The following is a 10,634-nucleotide window of genomic DNA, read 5'->3' as shown; positions in this document are numbered from 1 at the left end:
CGCCCCCACTCAATTTTTTATTTCTCCTCACTATTTTCTGGGGCCTAGAGTGTTCTCAAAACCCCATTTTAGGCAGTTATCCTGAATACCACGAATCAGTAATATATTTCTGTGTTTATGTTTTTTCTTCTGGATTACTTTATTTAATATAATACCTTCCATTTCCATGGATGTTGCAGGAAATTGCATGCTTACATCATTCCTTGCAGCTATGTTGTATTCTATTGTATATATGTACATTTTCAGGATTTACTCATATATGGAGTTTCTCAAGTTTAACAATAGACAAGTTACTAATTCCAGTGTTTGTTATAGAATTAGACTTTAATTTTTAACTTTCTGTTTCTGCATTTGAGGTTTTCTTTTTTACCTATACAAACAAAGATAAAAAAAAAAAAGAATAATGATAAAATCATACTGTAGCTATTCTGAACAGAAGTATACTGGATAAAACTGCTTTAACCAAAGGCAAAAATCATAAATAGGCAAGATCATAAACAATTTAAAGAAACTAACTGCTACTTACGTTGACAGCTCCATAAGGAAAGAGCTCAAGCATTTGTTCACAGAATTCTTCTTATCTTTGTTTCTTCAAACTGTCAAAGTATCATATTCTAACTTGCATAAATTGAATCATTTCTACTTTAAAATAAAGAACAAAATTAACTGATAACTCTTGCCAAAAAAACTCAACCAACACATTTATTAGAAAAAGTCTTTTTTAGACATGCAGTCATATAAGAAGTTTGATTATAAAATCTGAATTATTTCTTTGATCAAAGTTTATAAAAACAAAACATTCCCTGTATTTTCTGCTATTCTAAAACTTGGTAATTAAGGTAATGAAATCATATTTCAATATTTCTGTCCAAAGAGAAATGAAGTTTCAAGAAAAAAAAGAAAAAACTTTCTAATTTATATTGTGGTTTTTCAAGTTTTTACATACATATGTTAATGCTTGGTTCAGGGTTATATTATTATGCCACATGCAATATTATATTACATTATAATATGTTTAATATGTTTACATAAGCTATATAAGTATATAAATTTAGCATTTGCTTACATTCTTACATACTTTCAAGTGCTTATTTCAATTAATGCCAATTAAATTAATATATTAAAGATAGTAAATGTAAATAATATTAAAAAATTTAAATTATACTTTTAAAAACATTAATTTATTAAATATTTCAATATTCTATATTAATTTACAAATTAAGGTTATATAGTTTAATAAGTACCTTAGTTGACATTTTTCTCCTCATAGAGCCCAAGTTTCACCTTGGTCTATTTTTCATTCTTTCTGAAATCTTCTTCATGGCATTTATTGCAATTAGTTCTTCTGTAAAGAATATTTCTTGACTTTTGTTTTATCTTAAAATATCTATTTCCTTATTTATTATTTTGAGGTCCAGAATTTGATTTTGGCACCACCAAAACCCCTAGAAATTTATTATTTTTTCCCATTTATTCTTGAGAATTATTTTTCTGGATAATAGCTTTCAGTATGACAAGGGTGTTTTATTTTGATTATCATCTGATCTCCATAGCCTTATAAGAAGCTACCTGTTATTTAAATCTTTATTTAATGTGCCTTTATGAAATTTATCATTTTTCTTGGTCTCCTTTTGAGACTTTCTCTTCTGGAGCCAGGGAGTTAAGGAGTCCAAAGAGTGCTCAGAGAACCAGGGGGTCATTTTCAAGATTGACTACTCAGTATTAACATTTTTTTGTTAGGGACTGACAATTTGGATGATGCTTAGCCAAGCTTTAGAGGTTACCAAAGACACTATGGTAATGCTTGGATGCTGCGAGCCAAATTTTGTTTTCAGTTTTCAGCACCTGCAAACAAATCCTTCGTGGAGTTCGGGAAAAATTCCACGGGAGAAGGTGGGCACGCGGAATGGCGAATGACGGAAAATATATTGTAAAAATGAATGAAACCACACAGATTGCATGGGGACTTACGTTCAAAGAAGGAAGACAAATTTATTTTTTAAGCTGGCAGCTTTTAAAAGGTAGAGGCAGGAAGGCAGATGCAAATTCTAGGCATCAAAGAGGCTGGGAGAAGAATGAAGGGACTTTGGCTTAAATTAGCATTTTAAAGAGCTGATGCTGAAGGTGAAAAGGCGGCTTGTAATTAACATGGAAGTTGGAAGAGTGAGGAATGTTTCAGAGTTTCGGGGGGAAAAGTGAAAATTACTTTGTTTTGAGCTAAGTTATGGAAAAACCTGAATTTAGGCGCCAAAGTAGCAAAAATTACAGGGAGCTATTAAGTGGGAGATTTTTGGCGGGATTAGTACTGTCCTAGAAAGAATTTACTAAGGCCTGATTTCTAATAAAGGCTTAAAATAAAGAGAGAGATAGTTATAGCCACTATTTAGAATTATTGCCAAACCCTCCACGCAAAGGGTCAAGTGATTTTGACTGCTCTAAGCGGGCCTTTATGGCAAATAATTCCTTTTCAGGAGAACACTACACTATTTGGTGTGTGTCCTTCCTGAGTGGGGTGTGGCACTTGGATGCCTCTAGTCTAGAGCTATATTGAAGGGTAGCTTACAATGTCAGGGAACAGAGCTGGACATGTAATCTTCAGGTCTGAAATTCTTGTTAGGCCACTGTAAGATTTTTTTTTATCTAAATTCTTATTAAAGTAATGTAAGATGTACATAGATTTTTTATTTATATTTACTTTCAATAAATACCCACACCATAATCCCACCGAGAAATAGGAAGTGGGTCTAGAGCAGGGCCGCTGTAGGAAATAATCCAAACTGGGCTGAAGAGTGATAAAAGACAGATCTGGGGACCTTTCTACCACGTGCAGTAAGAGGTAGAGGCTGGCTGGGAAGGCAGTCTTTATTGGGAAGATAGGATCACCCCCTTCCCCCATGGTTGGCGGGGTTTAAAGATAAAGAACCTATCAAGAAGTCTTTCCCTCCCAGATGATTATTTTAATTATCTCTTGAAAAATGTTCTGTGTGAATGGATTCAACAAGAAACTTAGGGGTTTAAGGCCAGAGTGATAATAGAGTAGATAAGGTGCTTGTTTTGCATGTGGCTCACCTGGGTTTTGATCCTTGGCATCATAAATAGTCCCCTAGCCAGCCAATACTAATTAAGGAACTCAGAGCCAGAAGTAAGCACTAGCCACTTCACAGTATGGCCCCTTCCTCCTAAGAAACTTAGGGGCTTGCCTTTATCAGATTCCACTAAAATTACTCAAAAGCTGTTTGTGTCTTACATTGTGTTCAGAGTATGCAGATTTGACAAATACAATGTTCCCATTACTTTAACCATTTAACACAATACAAATTTCAGCCTGTCTGTACTAAAAATAATACGATAGCAATTTTCTTTTTTCCTTCAAAGGACTGATTTCTCTTCAAAATATGGCTGAGTTTTGGGCCAGAAAAAGTTCAGTGGGTAAGGCCTTGTACTTGGTTTATATTCTCCATACCCCATATGGTTCCCTCAAGCATCGGGAGTTATTTCTGGGTGCAGAACTGAAGTAAATATACTATGTGTGCCCCCCCCAATCAAAATAAGGTCAAAACAAAATAATGTAGCTAATTTTTCTTCATTTTACATGCTTCCAGGTGGTTATGCATTTGCATTTTCTCCAGAATGTATAGTTAATTATTCATTATGATAGATGTTTGTAGGAGGTTAATACCAAAGAGATGAAAAACACTGGAGTAATTTTGTTTGTTAGCTTATTTATTTACTTATTTTTTTTGTTTTATTAGGCCACACCTGGTTTGCTCAGGCATCACTCCTGGCTCTGACTTGGGAATTACTCCTGGCAATGCTTAAGAAACCATATGGATGTCAGGGATTTAACCCTGGTCTGATGTGTGCAAGGCAAGTGCCTTACACGCTGTAGTATGAATTCGGCCCTAGGAAGTTATTTTTTAGAACCATTAATGAAATACTAATGGTGATATTAAGATAAAGAAGTTCACACATGCAGTAAACTAGTTATTTTACTTCTCACAAAATAAAATGCATTTCGTGATGTCAATATTTCTTATAATAAGCAGAAATGAAAGCTATTAATATTAGAAAGGTAAATAAATTATATGATATAATAAAATAATAAAACAATTTAAAATTAGAAACTACTATTATGGACAATAATACTAATAAGCTCTGCCACAAAATGTTAGCAAAGAAAACAAAATATAAGTAGTACCTATTAATGATACTATTTACTCTGGACTTAAACAGGCAAACAAAGCTGAAACATATACTTAAAATTCAGGAAAATACTTACTTTTGTGAATTCAGTCAGTTGAAAAGTGTGTTAGGGTTTTTCTGAGATATATGTCCAACTGAGCACATCTATTTACCATGGTGTGTTAACTTCAAGTAGCACCTTGAGCCATAAACTTGTGGTGTGTGAACCTCTTTGTACATAAAAATTCAAAATTTTCAAGAAAGGTGATCAATGTAGTATGCCCAAAGCAATAAATGCTCATGTTGCTGCTGATAATTATTTTGTGTAATAACATACTTAGGCACTTTTATTTAGCATTTTAAAATTTTAATCTGTATATACCATATTTGCTGGCCTATAAGATGACTGGGCGTATAAAACGACCCCCTAATTTTGCAGTTAAAACATAGGTTTAGGCCTATATTTGCTGTACCAGACAGAACGTTCCTGTGCTGCAACTGTATGTACCACAGTGAGCCAATCACAACAAGCAAAGGTTCAAAGGTTATACTGTAATAGACTTCCTCTCTGACTCTGGCCAATCTGAGCAGGCTTTTGACAGAGTAGATTCAATACAGAACATTGTCTAATTTGCCTGCATCAAAAGCCTGCTTGGATTGGCTGAGTTAGAGAGGCTGTCTGAGCAGCCTTGCAGTGATTGGTGCAGGATCGAGTTGGAAAATTCGTTTTGTGGCAATATTCAGACAATTTTCGTTTAGTGGCATATTGAAACATTTTTCGGGATATACTCGGCGTATAAGACGATCCCTGATTTTCGGTTGACTTTTTTTTGTTTCAAAAGTCGTCTTAGACGCCGGAAAATACGGTAATATAAATTTAAGACCTGGGAAAATATAAATCACAGGTAAACCAATTAAAAAATCAGTAGAGCTCATTTCATCTAAATGAGGAAAACAGAAGAAAGTAAAAATAGAAGGCATGGAGTGGGATAAAAAAAAACAAAATATAACCCTTAAATAATAACAACAAATAAAAAAATTAAATAAACATAAAACTAGAAGGAAAAAGTATAAATCTATATTTTTTTATAAACAGGATAGAAGGTTTGAACTAAGTATGAACTAGTCTAGGTATGAACTCAAGTACATATATCTTAAAAAGCCTTACACTGTTCATTATATTAAGGTTTTATAACTCTACAAATAAAATTTAAAAAACCCTTGGACTTTATTAGCATTCAAACAAATAATTTCATATTATAAGTTTAATATCAATAAAATCTTAATTTAATTACAAATACAATTTTCTAAAATTAAAAAGGAGGTACATCTTCAAGGAAATAAACTCAGTCAACTATAAGTCAGTAGTACAGCTAATATAATTTCTTAAGGAAAATATTAACATTCAGTTGCAAGTTAAATATCTTAGTCCAGTGGTCGGCAACCAGCAGCTCGCAAGCCACATGTGGCTCTTTCAACTTTTAATTTGGCTCTTCTGTGTGCCGGGTGGCCACTCCAGGAGTCAGGACTCAGCTCCTAGCCTCTGTCAGTGCACGCCCTGTGTGGCTCTCAAAATAATTTTCAATCGTGGTTTTAGCGAGATTTGGCTCAGTTGAAAAAAAAAGGTTGCCGACCACTGTAAGCCATTACTTTCTCTCTAGTCACTACTACTTTTCTTAACAATTATTGTTTAACATATTTTGAATTCATATTATTAGGTTTGTATAAAAAGTAATATTTCATTTAAATTCTACTTTATACATTACACTAGCTTTGCAGACTATTTTCTCAATTTTTTATACTAACAGGCAAGGCACCCCTCCCTTAACAATAGTTCAAACCACAGTGTCAAAGAAAAGGAGGGGACAGAAAAAGAGAGAAAGTGCGAGAGAGAGAGGAGAGAGAGAGAGCAAGAGAACGAGAGAGAAAGAGAGGGCAAGAGAACAAGAGAGGAGGAGAAGAAGAAGGAGGAGGAGGAGGAGGAGGAAGAGAAGGAGGAGGAGGAGGAGGAGAAGGAGGAGGAGAAGAAGAAGAAGAAGAAGAAGAAGAAGAAGAAGAAGAAGAAGAAGAAGAAGAAGAAGAAGAAGAAGAAGAAGAAGAAGAAGAAGAAGAAGAAGAAGAAGAAGAAGAAGAAGAAGAAGAAGAAGAAGAAGAAGAAGAAGAAGAAGAAGAAGAAGAAGAAGAAGAAGAAGAAGAAGAAGAAGAAGAAGAAAGAAAAATGAAGAAAGAAGAAGTAATTTGCATGCCCTAGCACACGGTAGAGGTAGAATGGGTGGGAGGAAAAAGGAGACATCGTTGACAGGAAGGGTGCACTGGTGAAAGATGGTGTAAATTTTATGTTGAAAACTAACCATGAATAATTTGGGAGCCAGAGAGATAGCATGGAGGTAGAGCGTTTGCCTCGCATGCAGAAGGACAGTGGTTCAAATTCCGGCATCCCATATGGTCCGCAGAGCCTGCCATAGGCGACTGCTGAGTGCAGACCCAGGTGTAACCCCTGAGCACTGCCAAGTATGACCCAAAAACCAAAAAAAGTAAGAACAATTTTGTAACCATGGTGTTTATAAAGCAATTAGAAATGAACGAATGAATAAATATCTGAAAAATAAAAAATATGTATGTTTCTTATCAGCAACATAAAGTTTAGTATGTTGATTTCCTCCTGGCTAAAAACCTTTGACCAAATTTATTTATATAAAGAACCCTTGTATATATGATGCATTTTCTTACATTTAGATCTACTTAACTATAGTACATATTCATACATATACATTTATACATTCATTATACATTTATCCGTTATACATGTATACATACATATACACTTATCTTTTTTGATTATTTTATTTAAATACTGTGGTTATAAGGTTGTTGATAATACAGTTGGTATTTTTTTTATAAATACAAAATTTTCATGAGAGAGTCTCAGTAATACAATGTATAATACCCTTCATTAGTGCATATTTCCTGCCACTATATCCTCATTTTCCTTCCTGCCCTCCCCCTACCTGCCTTTATGATAGACATTCCCCCTCTTCCTTCCTTTTTTCCCATCCTTTATACACTGTGATGTGCAATATTGTTACTAAGGGTATCATGGCTATAATTTTTTCTCCTTTCAGCACCCAATTCTTGTCCAGAGTGATCAGTTCCAAATATCATTGTCATACTTGTCCCTTCTCTACCCTAACTGCTCTGTTCCATTGTTTGTGTCAAGCTTTTTATTATGAACCGGACATTATGGCCTTCCTCTTTATTGACTATGGATTTAACTACCATGTTATCCAATATTATCTTTTTTATATCCCACAAATGACTACCACATATGACATCCTATGTCAATTTCCTTCCTCTGACCCATTTCATTCATAATAATATTCTTTATAAACATCATGTATAAGCAAATTTCATGACTTCATTATTTTATAACAGGTACATAATATTCCATTGTATAGATGTACCACAGTTTCTTTATCCATTCATCTCTTCTTCAGCTCTTGGGTTGTTTCCAGATTCTGGCTTTTGTGAGCAGTGTTATGTTCACCTAGTAAACATAGTAAAGCAGATGGATTATCTATGTGTATTTTTAGGTTCCTAATCACATTCTTAGAAATAGTATTGCTAGAGCATATGAAAGCACGATTTCTAGTTTATTGAGAAATAGCCATATTGTTTTCCGAAAAGGCTGGACTAGTTGTATGATTACTTTTTTATTTATTTTGTCTATAACTTTTAAATGCATTTTCCAAAACCAAGTATTTTTATTTATAGAATCTATAATTAATATTAGATTACTTGGGATAAGAATATTTATTCTATCAGAATATTTACTAAATTAATAAGATATAAATAATGATTCTGAAAAAAGTTTTAGCCAGATAATGCTAAAACATTTGAACAATATGCACATACTATACATTTAATGAAGCTTATTTAAATACAATGAGATGATAAAATAATTTCCTATTCTGAATCATCACTGCTTTTTCCACAACATAATTAACTAGTTTGTTATAGCTGAAATGTGATAAAAGATATAAACTTAAGGGTTTTTTGTGACAGCATTTTTTTATTCTCAACAAATACTATTTCTATACCTCATAGGGATACTCTGACAGAAATCCAATTCCATAGCAAGTGCCAACAAGCTTATTGAATTAATAAGTATTTTCTCAAGCAGAAACATTTTTAATAAAATTCATAAAGTAAGAATGACACACTTTACAAAATTAAGTAATTTCTATCTGGTAGGATTACAGACATTTAAATAATTAAGCATTTAAGTAGACCATTTTTTTAGGGACAAGCAAGTTAGGTTTACTTCCTAAAATACCATAAATATTACAAAAAATATCACTACATTTAAACATTCAGAGTTCAGTAGGACTTCCAGTACCAAGTACCAAGTACCAGTACCAAGAGGTATAGGGTATAATTCTAACTGAAATTAGATAGCTGTGATATCTTATAGATAGCTGTATTAGCACAGCAGTAGGATGTTTGCCTTGTACAAGACTAAACTTGGAAGGACCCTGCTTGATTCCCAGCATCCCCTAAGATCTCTCGAGCTTACCAGGAGCGATTTCTGAGCTCAGAGCCAGAAGTAACTGCTGAGCATCACCGGTTATGGCACAACCCCCTCCCCCCAATTTTCAGAATCCCTAATGCACTCTACATACTAAAAAACAATGGGGACCCAAAGATAGCACAGCAGTAGGGCATTTGCTTTGAAGCGGGCAACCAGGGACAGGCACTCATTCATTTTTTTCAACTGACTGCTTTAACATATTATATTGTACACTAATTCATATAGCATCAAACTCTTTATTTTCAAAGAATATGTTGATTGCTATATATAAGAGATATAGCTAAATTTTATAGACCCACTTTTTCCAAAATTAATAAAAGAAGAAAATAATAATGGCTGAAATGTTATCTTTTGCAATTTTTTGACAAATATTTAAGATACAATATTCAACTACTTTTCTTTTCTCTCTGCAGTAAAAAAACCCAGGAGCTGAGACCCTCTGGCTATCAAAATGCAACATGAGGTATGCTTTGATTCACAGGGTAAAATACAATAGTCAATTTAGCACTTAATATTGGCTCTCAAAGAGTTAGTAGTCATCTGTTTCTCCAGGGAAAGACCAAAAAATTAAGGAATAATGAGTAGTGTGACAATAGGGAAATGTGTATACAAATCTGTAATTCTACTATGAAATAAAGCCTATGATATGGTACGCTTATCAAGAAATATCATAAGTTAGCTTTAAATATATAGATATATATATCAATATCCCATTATATGGTAGGTACTGTTCTAAGCATGGAACATTTCAAAGAAATAAAGTTCTTTATATCCTCTACCTTAAACATTTGACAAGAATGTAAGCAACCAAATAACCCAGGATCTTGTCAGTGATTGCAACAATGAAAAATAGAATAAATTGATAATTGTTAATAATTAATAATAATAATAATAAATTGCTAATGACCAGGCAAAGAAGTAGGGTAGGGTTGTGGAAGGACATAAGGCCTAATGTCAGAAGGCTAATTTCTTTTTTTTTCTTTTTTTTTTTAAATATGGAACGCTTCACAAATTTGCATGTCATCCTTGCGCAGGGGCCATGTTAATCTTCTCTGTATCGTTCCAACTTTAGTATATGTGCTGCCAAAGCGAGCACGGTTTTTCAAAATATTTTATCCTAGATGAAACGAGTAGCAAAAGAACCTACCATAGACTATTTTAGAAAGAAATTTCCAGGAAAGAAAATAGTAATTCCTAAAGGGAGTGGAGGAGATAAAAGAAAAGAATTGTGCCATTGAGATAAGCAGGGAAGAGGATTCAGAAGGGAAAGGGGACACTGAGTGGCAGGAAATGTGCTTTGGTAAAGGGATGGGTGTTGGGCATTGTATTATTGGAATTCAATCATGAGCAACTTTGTAATGTATATTGCACAGTATTTAATTTTTAAAAATATCTATAAAAATGACTCAAAGGCAAGAGCAGGCTCATTCTTAATTGTTTGTTTAAAAGTCTCATTAGGATGCTTAAAGGGTAATGAAACTAGAGAAGCACAAAATACCTGTATAAATAAGCAGTCATCAACTTTTAATATACTAGTGAAAAGGCAAACATATTTTAAGGGTCACTAGAACTTTTTCAGCAGGATCACTGTATTACTGTGAAACCTTGGCCCAGAAAAATGAACATCCCACGGCTTGGAGTTTTTGGTGGGCTTTCTCTTTAGAAATACCCCCCTACACACACACACACACAAATACACACACACACACACACACACACACACACACACACACACACCTAGTCTTAAGTAAGCTTGCCTGCTAACTGTTAATAATTGGCTTTTGTCAATTATTGCTTTATTGCTGCAGAGATCAGCTCCTGTCATGATTTGATTGTTTTATTGTAGGAGCTCTCTAAACTAGTT

At 33.7% G+C, this 10,634-nt stretch overlaps 1 non-coding gene across 1 annotated transcript; it reads right to left on the bottom strand.

Annotated features, from left to right (window-relative positions):
• Window positions 1–9,759: 9,759 nt before the first annotated feature.
• On the bottom strand, window positions 9,760–9,866 carry LOC126032998 (U6 spliceosomal RNA). The gene has a single exon (XR_007504155.1). It is a non-coding gene; the product is annotated as a U6 spliceosomal RNA (small nuclear RNA).
• Between the last annotated feature and the right edge of the window lie 768 nt (window positions 9,867–10,634).

The sequence above is a fragment of the Suncus etruscus genome, chromosome 16 (genome assembly GCF_024139225.1).
Source record: "Suncus etruscus isolate mSunEtr1 chromosome 16, mSunEtr1.pri.cur, whole genome shotgun sequence".
NCBI lineage: Eukaryota > Metazoa > Chordata > Mammalia > Eulipotyphla > Soricidae > Suncus > Suncus etruscus.
Note: the sequence above shows the minus strand (reverse complement) of the source record. Positions and strands in the feature narration are given on the sequence as shown.